This window comes from Hylobates moloch, unplaced genomic scaffold (assembly GCF_009828535.3).
Source record: "Hylobates moloch isolate HMO894 unplaced genomic scaffold, HMol_V3 SCAFFOLD_4, whole genome shotgun sequence".
NCBI classification, from domain to species: Eukaryota; Metazoa; Chordata; class Mammalia; order Primates; family Hylobatidae; genus Hylobates; species Hylobates moloch.
This window is the reverse complement of record NW_026652279.1, coordinates 29,046,559-29,061,330: the sequence shown is the minus strand read 5'-3', so window position 1 is coordinate 29,061,330 and position 14,772 is coordinate 29,046,559. Positions and strand designations below refer to the sequence as shown.

The 14,772-nt window shown below is 41.1% G+C and overlaps 1 protein-coding gene across 1 annotated transcript in view; it reads right to left on the bottom strand.

Annotated features, from left to right (window-relative positions):
- Nucleotides 1-14,112, bottom strand: part of SYN2 (synapsin II) — a 207,590-nt gene extending 193,478 nt beyond the window's left edge. Inside the window, exon 1 of the mRNA XM_058437271.1 lies at nucleotides 13,979-14,112. The gene's annotated coding sequence lies outside the window, so the exon portion shown is untranslated. The remainder of the gene's footprint in view (nucleotides 1-13,978) is intronic.
- Between the last annotated feature and the right edge of the window lie 660 nt (nucleotides 14,113-14,772).

The window sequence follows — 14,772 nt, the reverse complement described above, 5'->3', positions numbered from 1 at the left end:
CATTGTTATTATATCTGTTATGGTGATCCGTGATCAGTGATCTTTTTTTTATACATTACACAGTTCAGGAGGTCCTGAGAACATGTGCCCCCATCAATGATCTTTGATGTTAATATTGCAGTTGTTTTGGGGTACCACAAACCGCACCCATATAAGATGATGAATTTAATTGATAAACGTTGTGTGTCTTCTGACTGCTCCAGTAACCACTCCTTCTTAGCCCATCTCTCTCCCTCTCCTCAGGCCTCTCTATTCCCTGAGACACAGTAATATTGAAATTAGGCTGCTAAATAACCCTACGGTGGTCTCTAAGTGTTGAAGCGAAAGAAGGAGCATAAATCTCTCACTTTAAATCAAAAGCTAGAAATGATTAGGTTTAGTGAGGATGGTGTGTCAAAAGCTGAGACATGTCAAAAGCTAGACTTCTTGTGCCAAACAGCCAAGTTATTAATGCAAAGGAAAAGTTCTAGAAGGAAATTAAAGTGCTACTCCCATGAACACAAGAATGATAAGAAAGTGAGACAGCTTTCTTATCTGTGTTACTCACCCCAAAGTGCTGATATGAAGGAAGTTTAGGTGATCTGGATAGAAGATCAAACCAGCCACAACATTTCCTTAAGCCAAAGCCTAGTTCAGAGTAAAATCCTATCTTCAATTCTGTGAAGGCTGAGAGAGGTGAGGAAGCAGCAGAAGATAAGTTGGAAGCTAGCAGAGGTTAGTTCATGAGATTTAAGGAAAGAAGCCAACTCCAGGATATAAGTGTAAAGTGAAGTGGCAAATTTTGATGTAGAAGCTACAGCAAGTTATCTAATGCTCCAGCTAAGATAACTGATAGAAGTGGCCACACTAAATACAAGATCTTTAATGTAGACAAAACAGCATTCTACTGGAAGAAGATGCCATCTAGCACTTTCATAGTTAGACAGAAGTCCACGCCTGGCTCCAAAGTTTCAAAGGACAGGTTGACTCTTGTGTCCAGGACAAATGCAGCTGGTGACGTTAAGTTAAAGCCAATGTTCACTGACTATTCCAAAAATCCCAGGGCCCTTAATAATTATGCTAAATATACTCTCTGTCTGTGCTCTACAAATGGAACAACAAAGCCTGGATGATAGCACATTTGTTTACAGCATGAGGTGCTGAATATTTTAAGCCCACTGTTGAGACCTACCACTCAGAAAAATAAAAATATTATTTCTTTCAAAATACTACTGCTCATTGACAATGCACCTGGCCACACAAGAGCTATGATGGAGATGTACAAGGAGATTAATGTTGTTTTCATACCTGTTAACACAATATCCATTCTGCAGTCCATGGATCAAGGAGTAATTTTGACTTTCAAGTCTTATTATTTAAGAAATACCTTTTGTAAGACTATATCTGCCATAGATAGTGACTACTCTGATGGACCTGGGCAAAGTAAATTGAACACCTTCTGGAAAGCATTCATCATTCTGGATGCCATTAAAAACATTTATGATCAATGGGAGGTCAAAATGTCAACATTAACAGGAGTTTGGAAGAAGTTGATTCCAGTCTTCATGGATGACTTTGAGGGATTCAAGGCTTCAGTGGAGGAAGTAACTGCAGATGTGGTGGGAATAGCAAGAGAGCTAGAATTAGAAGTAGAGCCTGAAGATGCGAGTGAATTGCTGCAATCTCGTGATCAAACTTGAATGGATGGGGAGTTGCTTTTTACAGATGAGCAAAGAGAGTGGTTTCTTGAAATGGAATCTACTGGTGAAAAAGCTGTGAACATTGTTGAAATTACCACAAAGGATTTAGAATATTACATAAACTTAGTTGATAAAGCAGCAGCAGAGTTTGAGAAGATTGTTTCCAATTTTGAAGGAAGTTCTACTGTGGGTAAAATGCCATCAAACAGCATCACATGCTACAGAGAAATCTTTTGTGAAAGAAGAGTCAATTGATGTGCCAAACGTCATTGTTGCCTTATTTTTAGTAATTGCCACAGCCACCTCAACCTTCAGGAACCACCATTCTTGATTAGTCAGCAGCCATCAATATGGAGGCAAGACCCTCCACCCCAAAAAGATTACAACTTGCTGAAGGCTCAGATAATCATTAACATTTTTTGGCAATATTTTAAAATTATATACATTTTTAGACATAATTCTATTGCACCTTAATAGACTACAGTATAATGTAAACATAACTTTTATATACACTGGGAAACCAAAATATTCATGTGACTCGCTTTATTGCTGTAGTCTGGAACAGAACCCACAATATCTCAGATATATGCCTATTGTTTACTTAAGAGGCGATCCCAGAAAATGCCACTGGGAGCATGGACAGGTGAGACAGGGAAGGGAAGGAAGCCAGGAAAAGGTGCCTTAGTGAGCTGGTGACCACACTGGGCAATTGGGGTCCAATCCCACTGAGAACCTTGGTAGATATTGTAGGACACATCTTGGAGCTAGCCCACCAAGGGATGAGAAAGCTAAGGCATTTATCCACCAAATCCCATTCAAAATTGCTTAAGAAGTGCTCTTAGGAGCATTAACTCCCCCAGCAGCTGCTCTGTGCAAGAGCTGGGCACATCCCTGCACCACATCAAGTTCTCAACTAGAGAGTTACAGGGCATTAGTACCATCTGCTACTCTTGCTAATCTAGCTAACTTCCCCCCATCATTTAAGGGCCAGCTCAAAAGTCATTACTTCTAATCCCAAACAAATTACACAGCCCCCTTCTCTGCATTCCCAGAGCATGTGGAACACAATTCTATCCTAGTACCTTATAGTGACTTTCTGTCTGCCTCACTGGACCATGAGCTCCTCTAGGGCAGGAAGTATGACTTATCATTTTTGCGTCCTAGCCCCCAGCACAGGGTGGCACATAGATAGCAGGTGCTCATTAAATATAAGTGATGGTTGAGAATGCTAACAAACATTAACTAATCCCAGTACTAGCTGTAGAAGCAGTTAGAGGGGTTTTCTTGGGGGGGCAAGATCCCATTTTTCTGGGAAGACATTGATATATCTCATTACCTTTCATGAATTGAGGAGAAAATAGTGTGACATCTTTAGAAAGCATAATACTGAATGCTACCTGAATTTCCTCAAGGTGATCAATTGTCAGGACATCAAAGATAAGTCTATCCAAAGAGTCTCAGATTGAAGCAACATAAGATTTAATATGCCATCTTCTGTCCTGCTATGGACATCTCGCAGTGGATGAAAAGGCATTAGATGCGTACAGATTTGTAGTTGTTTATAATATACATAGCATCAGCAACCTGTCTTAGTATCCATGGCACCATCTTAGAGGTGCCCTGGTATAATGGACAGGGCATCTCTGTCTCAAAGGGTCTGGTCTTTTCATGCAAGCTGGGGACAGGAACTGAAACCCAAGTCAAATCAGATGTGAAGTTTCCCAAGATAGCCCGAGGCAACACAGCCAGAATGAAGACCGTAAATTTGTTGCCAAAACAACATCCAATTAGGAAATATGAGGGAGACAAAAATATTATTTATAATAGCAATTTTAAAAGATGAATTATCCATCAACAAACTTAACAAGATGTGTGCAAATTCTTTTGGGAAAAATTAACATTACTAAAGGACACCAAGGAAAATGAACAAAAAAAGGCATATCATGTCCTTGGATAGGAAGACAACATCATAAAGATGTTATTTCTCCCTAAATTAATCTGGAAATGTAATGCAATTTAAATAGAAAAAAACAACAGATTTTTTGGGGGGGCAAGCGTTGGGGAAAACTAGACAAACTGACTCTGAAATCCATACAGAAAAATAAACAACTAGAAATACCAAGGAGAATCTGAAAAGGAACAGTAGAAAGAGAGGAACTGGCTCCACCAGTATTAAAACTGGTATTAAGCTGCAGTAATTTAAAGTGTATTTGTGCATCAAGAAACAGATCAATAAGTGAAAAGCTCAGAAATAAAACTAAATGTATCCAGAAATCTATTATAGAATAAATGTGGCATTTCAAATCAGTGGGGAACAAAATTATTCAATAAACGTTGGAATAATTGATAGTTACCTTGGGAAAAACTTGTTAGGTCCATATCTCACACATTACATTAAAAAAAATTCCAGATGGACCCGAAAATAATGGAGGAAAATAATAGAGGAAAATAGAGGAATTTTGTTTTATAATCTCGGAATAAAGAATAGCTGTCTAAGAATGACATATCACAGAAGTCATGAAATTTAAAAATTTATCAATTTGACTACCATGTTTCTCCATGGAAAACACCTTCACAAATCCAAAAGGCAAAAGACAAAATGGGAAAAATACTTGCAATCCATACCATAGGCATAGGACAAGTGATATATTTTAAAATATATCCTTGATATATTAAAAGCATCTACATTTCGATAAAAAGGAAAAACAATGTTAAAAGAAAACAAAATGAAAGACAAGTTAACTTTAGCAGAGTTAAATGAAAGGTTAACAAATTAAAGTTAGACAAATTAAACAGAGTTTAATTGAACAAAGAATGATTGGCAAATTGGGTAGCACGTAGAACCAGAATAGGTTCAGAGTGACTCCCGGGATGCCACTGGTCAGATAATACTTAGGAACAGAAAAAGGAACGTGAATTAGTACAAACAAAGAGAAGCGAGGTACAGAAACAGCTGTATTGGTTACAGCTGGGCGTTTGCCTTATTTGAAGTCGGTTTGAACATTTGGCTGCCTGTGATTGGCTGAAGCTCGGCCGCTTTGATTGGCTGAGACTGGGCTACTTGTTCCAAGAGTAGGTTCCAGTGTGTTTACACATCACGTTAGGTTACAGTTCCCTATGTATGGAGAAACTTTAGGCCACACTTAGAATATGTAAGAAGGCAGCTTTAGGCTAAACTTAATACCAACAATGTTATAGCAAAATAGATAATGGACATGAAAGAAAAGAAATACAAACGGCTTCTAAATCACACATAATAAGAGAACTGGATGACTAAGGGAAATTTCCATATGCTCTTTCGTATTTCTAAATTTTGTACCATTTGCCTATACTACCAGTTTAAAACACACACACACACACACACACACACACACACACAAGCTCGATAAAAAAAGAACAAACAAAACTGATTTTTGATAATAGTAAAATTCAGGGTACTATCTGAAATGACAGCTGTGGGCATCTAGGGCATATGTGGAAAAGCAAGTAATAAAAGATGGTAACTGAGGGAGATGAAAGAGTTAAAAGCAGGTTAAGGGAGCATGTCAATGGGGTAATCATTCACACAGGCTTTGGGTTCAAGTTTCAGATCCACTTTGTGCTAGCTGTGTGACCTTGGTAATTGCTTTCACTTCTGTGATCGTCAATGTACTTATCTGTGAAATGGGAATAATCATTGTAATGACTTCATAGGGATTTCTGAGGTCAAAAGAAGTGATGCATGAAAAGTGCTTAGCAGCATTTTGGCATATAGTAAGCACATGAAGGGCACCTTGAATGTGCTCAGAAGAGAGTGGGCATGGTAGCTTAGTGGCTATGCAGGATAGATACAGAGTCCTCGACCTCTGACTTCCCCAGCTTGACTGTGAGGCTACATCTGCACCTTCTGTCTGGCAGTGACAAAGCCACCTCCTTTAGCTCAGAAGATCCGTAAGAAATAGACACTTTAAATCCTCTTTTGCAGTCATTCTCTTTATTTCCCAAAGCCTCTGCTACCGAAGAATTAACAGATTTTTGTTGACTTGCACAGGGCTCTCCCGCCCTGACTTCTCTTGGAAAATTCCATTAATGTTCCAAATATACTAATCTATAATTGTGGCTCAATTCAGCTTGCAGTAAGAGTTCAGTGTGTGCATGTTGCACTCTGCCATGGCTGTTCCACCCGTAGTCCTGTCAACAAGGCCATTCCACCCACTCATCAAATTCCTGCCAGACCTTGAAAGCCAATTATAAATGGTAGCTGATACCCTGGGAGATCCCTCAAGGCCAGTGGATTGCCGCTGCTATCTGATCCTAGCCTATCCCAATCGATCCTATCTCTCTGGTCCGAACTCCTGACTCCATTCCCTGACTTTGATCCCTACCTCTGCCCCCTTCTAAATTTTTGTATCTTGTCTTTCCTCTTGACATTTGGATCTCAGGACTCCTGAGTAATTTTTGATTTGCATAACCATTGTAGAGGTTAGGCACTTTATCTTTGCTCCCTGTTAAGAAGGACTCAGATAAGGTTTGTCCCCAACAGAATTGTGAAGAAGATACAAGTTTGCCTCTACTGCTTTCCCATTCTCATTTCAGGGCCCCTAATCCACAGTTGATGCTTCTGTCCCACCTGGCACTACTTACAATGCTTTGCTCTGAGTTGACAATCACCAGTACCCTTAAGACACCAGCTGAGAGGGTTTAAGAATGATTCCCCCCATCCTCATAAGGTTATGGATTTTCCAAGTTCTGAGAACCAGCAATGCCTGCAAGACCTTGTGGAAATTTTTTATTGTATTGTCTAGCATCCCCTTCCCCAATCTTTTCTTGGGTAGTTTCTCTTATACTCTATCCACATGGCTGCTGTGTTTTTTGTTTTGTTTTGTTTTGTTTCTGTCTTTTGTTTTTTAAGACAGAGTCTCACTCTGTCACCCAGGGCTAAGTGCAGTGGTGTGATCTCAGCTCATTGCATACTCAAAATCCTGGGTTCAACTGATCCTCCCATCTCACCCTCCTGAGTAGCTGGGACTACAGGCAGGCACCACCATGCCCAGCTAATTTTTGTATTTTTTTGTAGAGACAGAGTCTGTGTTACTCAGCCCAGTTTCAAACTCCTGGGTTCAAGTGATCCTCCCACCTCGGCCTCCCAAAGTGCTGGGATTACAGGCGTGAGCAACGGTGCCGGGCTGGCTGCCATGTTTTGATATGACTCACTGTCTTGATAACAGTTAGTTGGTTCACCTGACCCAGCCCAACCCAGTGAGTCTTTCCTTGAGAGTGTTTTGTTTTTTTTAAAAAAAAACAAAAAACTGAAATAGACAATAATAACTAGTTGTTATGGTTAGGGGACCTATAAGGTAAAAACACAAGGCTTATTCACAACCCTTTTTACTACCTGTGTCTGTTCAGGTCTTTGTTTTATTATTTGGTTTCCTTTGCCTCCATCTCAGCTGGGTCACGACTCTTTCTTTTTTAATTTTCATTTTATTAATTTCTTACTTGTTTTGAGACAAGGTCTTGCTCTGTCACTCAGACTGTAGTGCAGTGGCACGATCATGGCTCACTATAGCCTTAACCTCCCAGGCTCAAGGGATCCCAATGCCTCAGCCTTTCGAGTAGCTGGGACCACAGATGTGTGCAACCACGCCTAGCTATTTTTTTATTTTTTGTAGAGATGGGATCTTACTATATTGCCCAGACTGGTTTTAAACTCCTGGGCTCAAGCAATCCTCCTGCTTCAGCCTCCCAAAGTGTTAGGATTACAGACGTGAGCCACTGTGCCCAGCTAGTTCAGGTCTTCAGAGGAGCAGGTGCCAAGGTGGTATTAGACATAGGAGAGATTTCTTAGGGAAACACCTTTAAAGGGTAAAGGGGAAGAAGCAAACGGAAGGCAAGGAGAGAGAGCCTCAGACTGTGATGCCGCTCTGACACCTGAAATGCGAGGGGGAAGGAAGGAAGATTGGTTAGGAAGAGCCTCAGACTACAGCACAGTTTTAAGAAAGTTTTGGCCAGGTCTTGGAGAATTGCTAAGCCAAAGTTGCCCAATGAGTCAGGCTTGGTGGTGTGTCCCTGTGGTCCCAGCTACTTGGGAGGCTGAGACAGGAGGATCACTTGAGCCCAGGAGTTCAAGACTAGCCTGAGCAACATAGCAAGACCCATCGTTAAAAAAAAAAAATGCACATTAGAGAACTAGACCAGCAACAGACCCACAACATGTTCAGTCATTGGCCAGAAACAGTGTGAGGGAAATGTGTCCTCGGCAAAATGCTATTCTGCATCCAGAGGGGTACAACTAGGCCTTTCAGCCCACTCTGCTCCCCACAGAGGCTCTCTTAAAGGAGTCTAGTGATCCAGTTATCCAAGAAGCAGACACCAAGACAGAATTCAGTGTGCAAGGATGCTATTAGGTGGAGAGGAAATGGGGAAGGGACGCAGGGAAGGATGGGAGAACCGTTGGACTGCAGTGCAAGTTAAACTCCAGGGAAAGAGAGTGAGAAGGAGCACCCTGAACTACCATGCGGTCCAAGGAAGGCCCGACAATGTTGCTGGGAAGTCCTCAAGTCAAAATCGGTCTTGAGGGGGTTCCGGGTCTTCCAGGAATGGGCCTGCCTTCCTCTTTCTGACACACACAGTCACTGGCTGGGAGCAGCACATGGAACGCATCATCTCAGCACAAAAACAGGCAATGAATTTCAGCAGCTGGGGAGGGAGGTCCATGAAACTCTCGGTAGCTGCAGTTCCCTCAGGCACATTCTCATGGCCACCTCAAGGAGACCTGAGTGATGCATTTACATAGCCTCCAACACCACCATGCAGAGAGAACGCTAGCCTGCCACAAGAGGCGGGCGGATCACGAGGTCAGGAGATCGAGACCACGGTGAAACCCCGTCTCTACTAAAAATACAAAAAATTAGCCGGGCGTGGTGGTGGGCGCCTGTAGTCCCAGCTACTCGGAGAGGCTGAGGCAGGAGAATAGCGTGAAGCCGGGAGGCGGAGCTTGCAGCGAGCCGAGATCGCGCCACTGCACTCCAGCCTGGGTGAGAGCGAGACTCCGTCTCAAAAAAAAAAAAAAAAAAAAGAATGACATCAACATACTGAGCAAAAGGATAGAAAGAGAATCCTGGCACCAAGCCCTGAATACCACTTCTTCCTGAAATCCAGTTTTGCCTGCCTGTTGCATTGTTTAGCTGTTCATACTTTCCTTGCTGAGCCAATAAATTCCTCTTTTTGCTTACACTAATTAAAGTTGGGTCTCTGTCATTTGCCATCAAAAGAATCCTGATAAATATAGACCTAAAGGAAACAAATTTGAATTGCGAAATTTTAGCATTGTGACCAGCCATTAGGGGAAATATTTTTGGTTAGGGAATTCAAATCATGTCAACTAACAGGACCTAGGTACTAGGAATACACAGACAAATGAGACTGATGTAGGTGTTCCCTACAACAATTGTCAACTGAGGCCAGGCACAGTGGCCCATGCCTATAACCCTAACACTTTGGGAGGCTGAGGTGGAAGGATCACTTGAAGTTAGGAGTTTGAGACCAGCCTGAACAACAAAGCAAGACCCCCGCCTCTCCAAAATATTTAAAAATTAGCTGGGCACGGTGGTGCATACCTGTGGTCCCGGCTACTTGGGAGGCTGAGGCTGGAAGATTGCTTAAGCCCAGGAGTTTGAAGCTGCAGTGAGCTATGATTGTGCCACTGCACTCCAGCCTGGTGACAGAGTGAGACTCCAACTCAAAACAAAAACAAAAACAAAAACAAAACCCAATTGTCAATTTAAATTGAACGTGATAGATAAATGGCTGCTTCTTTATTAAACTTTGAATTATTTAAGAGTCGGAACCATGTATTGTATCTCTCATATCTCCAGCATGTATAGTGGCACCTAGCACATAAGTCTCAATAAATAGTTATTGGATAAATGAGATCGAGTATCTGCCCTCGATGGGCTCCCAGACTATTTTTATATGTCTGTTTCCACTACTAGAAGCTTTCTAGCTTTCCAGCCTGAGCAACATAGTGAGACCCCATCTCTGCAAAATTAAATTAAAAAAAAAAAAATTAGCCGGGTGTAGTGGTGCAGGTCTGTGATTCCAGCTACTCAGGAGGCTGAGATGGGAGGATCCCTTGAGCCCAGGAGGTTGATGCTGCAGTGAGTCATGATCGCACCACTGCACTCCAGCATGGGTGACAGAGTGAGAACCTGCCTCCAAAAAAGAAAAAAGAAAAAGAAGAAAAATTAAAAATTAAAACCCCAATACAGTAAGTGCCATAACAAAATTTTATAGAAGATGCTATGGAATTGAAGAGCAAGGAGTATTTAATTCTTCCTTGAGGGATCAGAAAATATTTTACTACCAAGCTGGACTATAAGTAATAAATATGACTACAGCAATGAGAGAAGGCAAAAATGCCTTTCTAAGCAGGAGAAAGCATCCACAAAGATATGATGGCATAAAAGTATGAGGAAGTTTTAGAAACAGCAAAGAGAATTTGTCTAGACCATAAGCTCCTGTGTCATATAAACTGAGTCTTATTCATTAGTGAGTATCCAATACTTAGCAAAGGCCCTGGAACATAGTAGGTGCTCAATACCTTTTAAGAATAGTATTTCAAAGTAGCTGATGCATGGTGGTATGTGAAGACAGATGGAGGGAGGCAAGGCAACAAACAAGTTGGAACCACGTGGTGATAAATAATGATAAAAGAATAATAAATAGTATCAACAATAGCAAACATTAATCATGTGCTTGATGTATACCAGGTCCTGTCCTGAAAACTTCCCATGCATTATCTCATTTAATCCTTCAACGATCGTATGAAATAGGCACTATTATAGTCCCTTTTCTACAGCTAGAAAATGCAGATGCTCAGCTAGGGGAATGGCTTCACCAAAGTCAAACAAGAAGGTTGGGACAGAACTGGGATTCAAGTCTGGGCCTGGCTAATTCCACAGCCAGGGTGCTTCTGAGGCAATGGGGAGCCATTTAAGATCTGTGTAACACTCTCAGGTGACACTGCACCTGCCACCCCTTTCTCCATCTCTCTGCTGTGCAGTCTCAGAAGTGAGCTCAGGTATGGCCAGAGCAAAATGACAACATTGGATGGGAGAGGCCAAGTCCATCAGGAATGAGATGGGGGTAGATGCCAGGAAATGGTCTTCTAAGCCACTCTCATACCAACGTATTGAGGACTTGTTCTGCACCCGGCCCTGTGTTCAGCATTTCCTTTACATTCTTCTTATCCATTCTCCCTGTATGCAATCCCACCAGACACATGGGGATTCTGAAGCTCAGAGAAGCATAGAGTCTTGCTTAAGGCCATTTAGCTAGTTAGTAGCAAAGCAAGAAATCTAACCCAGGTGTTTTCTTTTCTTTTCTTTTCTTTTCTTTTCTTTTCTTTCCTTTCCTTTCTCTCTCTTTCTTTCTTTCTTCCTTCCTTTCTTTCTTTCTTTTTACATGTTCCCTTTATTACTGACCATTTCTATATGTTCATCCATGCTGGGTGGATGAACTTCTCAAGCCTGAATTCCACTTTAGAAATTCAGATTCCTATTTCTGACTCTATAGGACACAGGTCCCTGAAGGTCCCATTGACTCCAAGTTGACATTTCTCCCCAGTCCTGCCTTTGCTGCATCACCTTTCCTAGCTTATTCACACACAGCAGGTCTGAAATGATGGATTCTGTGATCCCTTTAAGATGCACCTAACTCCTATGTTTCAGTTTCTCAGGCCCAGGAAGAAAGCATTTGATATATGCACCTGCCCGGGTGTTTTTGACTCTTAAACCCATTTTCTTCTCATAGCAGAAGACTGCATTTTTCTAGTTTTTATTTTAATCAACTTATTCTTCCAGCCCATCATGGTCATAAAATGACAAGGGGCTCTCTCCAAAGTTTGAGGGATGTGTCAAACCCTAGGTTTTACCAACCACACAAATGCCTGCTAGTGGTCAGGGCCCTTCCCGTTTTCTCAGGTTTTTCTCTGTGATCGCCTGAGTAAATAGGTCTGTTGCTGCTTCCCAAGCCCAGCCACGAGCTAAGTAAGTTGCTTTAAGAAGGATTTCATCCATAGGATTAATTGGGGAAATTCCCAAACATTAACCTCTTTTACTAGTTTTCACAGAGGAGGAATTGCCCTCTTCCCAATCTATGTCATCAGTGAAAAAGCACTCGTTTATCTCTGTTTTAAAACCTGAAGTTCTGTTTAAATGTGTTCTTTAAAGTTATCCTCTGATAAGCTTGGATCTATAAATGAAAGCTCTCTGGCTGAAAAAAAATGGTTAACAACTTCTAAGCTAGCTGTCAGAAAATGTGGTAATTGGAGAAAAAATGAGTTTGAGGCATCGGTGCAATCACACCATTATGTAAACTGTTTCTTTCTCCTTCTGCTTCATCCAGAAGTGGGAAAGGACCCTTTAAGGAGAAGGAGTGTGGCAGAGACCTCTCTTGCCAAACAAGAATGCTAAGAAGGACAACTGAGGCTGTTCACTAATGACCATCCTGTAATGACTATCAAGAGAAGATATGAATCAGAGAAGCCACTGAAGGTTGAGATGTCTCTGGGAGGACATTTAATGTCAACTGGTTTGAAGCATGTCCAGCATGGATAAGCTCTAGGAGGATTTAATGTTAGAAAAGACTCAGAGCATTTCGAAAATATCATCTGCCCAGCAACCAAGTCGATTCTTAGTTCTGGCTCTTCCTGTCTTGCCCATCTGATAGCAGTTTATGTTAAAAGCTAAGGCTCAGTGGGGGAAAGGTGACTTGCTTGAGGTCACAGAACAAGGAGGTGACAGATTCAGGGCTTATTCTCCAAGCTGTTTGTAGCTGTTCTCCAAATCTATATTGTATTTGTAGATGATCTGAAGGAGAAAAATCAGGCCTACTTGATGTCATCTTTTACTCTATTTAAAACAAAAGTTTGTCATTAACCCTAAGAGTCTCCCTTAGTCTAAATCAGTTCTTCAGCAAAGTAGTTAAAGAGATGATTTATCATTGAGGTCCTTAGATTCCACCCTGCCCCCACCCCCGCTTTTTTGTTTTACCTTTTTCCTCTTCCTCTTGCCCTAAGACTCATCTCAACCTGCTTCTGTTCTCTGGCCTCATTCCCTCTCTCCAATTAAAACCTGTTTTCAGAAAAGGTTGCTTATATCCACATGGAAATGCTTGAGCAACTGCATTTTAACAAAGAGATATGAATGGCCTAAGTTAGAGGAATTAATATTTAATGGTAGAACTTTAGAAACTATCTAATGGTGAAAAGGATATCTTAATAAAACAGTCTTCCCAGGGCACCCAAATTCATTCCAACAAGGAACCATCTATATATATTACAAATTAGATCAATTTCACCAACTTTATAGATTTGGGCCAGTTTCGGTAAGAGGCAGTACAGTGCATCAGAAACCACACTGGCCCAGGAATCATCTGAACTTTGTTTTTCTCATGTGTAAGTATTGGAGGTTGTACCTTATGGTCTCACGCTTAACATTGGTAGAATTCAGTAGTAGATTTTTAAGGGTGATGACCTGCAAGCAATCAGACCTGGATTGGGATGCCTTTTCTGTCACTCATTTGCCCTTGAGGGAGAACTTGGCGAGTCACTGACCCTCACAAGCCTTATCTTCCTCATCTGTATAATGGGGATTAAAAGTGCCTACCTTAGAGTTTTGTGAGAAATTCAGCAAGATGTATGTTGCATGAAAGGGCTTAATAAGTATTAGTCATAATCATCACCTTCAGTTAAAAGGTGATCAGCTCTTCCTCAAGCTGCAGCCTGTCATCTGTTGGGTGAAAATTGTTTCAATAAAGTGGGGGAATGAAACTTTCATTAGTGTTACTGATTCTCTAACCTAACTTCGGAGAGAAATTTATGTCCAAAACAATAGGAAGTCTATTATGAAGAAGGAAAACGATTTCTTTCTTAAACAAATGGAGCTTTAATATTCTAATTTTTCACCCTAGCATTTATGAGTCACTGAAATTAATTGGGTTCAGTATTGAAAGAAACATATTATCTCACTGTAGTTTTCATAATCAGCTCCCTGGAAACCATTTTTAAAGAGAAATCAGTATGTCACACCTGGTCAGCATTATAACATGATTAGTTCTGAAATTAAAGAGAAAAAATATCACATTTTACTAAGCCTTCTTAGTAATAAAGTTGGATTCTAGCCATGCAATAGTTAGTGGCAATTCCAGTCCCCCTCACAGTTGGTGTGAAGCACACCCAAGAAACTATATAAAAATAGTGTGTTTTGTTCACCAAAAGTTAAAACGTTTATCATATTTTGAAACATCCCTTTACTCACCTGAGCTCCTTGCAGTGTCATTGATTTCTTTTGCATCCCCTTTCTTTAGTGTACAAGTAAATGCAGATTCTTTATCAGAAATATAGATCAGCAAAAAGAAAAAAATATCCCCCAAACTCTGCCATCTACTTATCCAAACCAGATGCCTAGAAGGCATCTTTGATTTCTCTGCAAATCAGAACACATAGGAACAATCACCTAGTCTTGTTGATTCCACTTCCTTAGTAACACTGGAATCTGGAATCTCTCCATCCCATGGCCCCCTAACCTAGGTCAAGCCCTTCTCCTGTCTCACCTAGATTCTTGCTCCTTAAAATGTGATCCATGGGCCAGCAGCATTAACATTAACTGATAACTTGTTAGAAATGCAAAGTTGCAGGCTCTTTCCCAGACATACTGAATCAGAATTTGTGTTTTATCAAGTTATCTGGGGGTGATTCATATGCACCTTAAAATTGGAAATATGTTGTCTTAAACCAGGTCGAGCTGGGGACCCACACTGTGCAGTTCTAACAAGCTCCCAGGTGATGACCAATGTGGTTCTCATTTATTTTCCTCCCTACAGCCTAGCCTTCTTCCAATCCAATCAATAGTTTGCCAACAAAAGAATCTTTCTAAAGTGTATTTGACAACATCACTTTCCAGCTTAAAATTCTTCAGCAGTCCCTGGAGTGGACATTTGTTTCACTAGCAGTAATAACGGTAGTTGTTTTTGTTGCTGTTGATTTGGGTTTTCATTGCTTTGGAGTGGTGGTTTGGTTGACATCCTTCCAAGTTCAGGAAATGCCTCACTG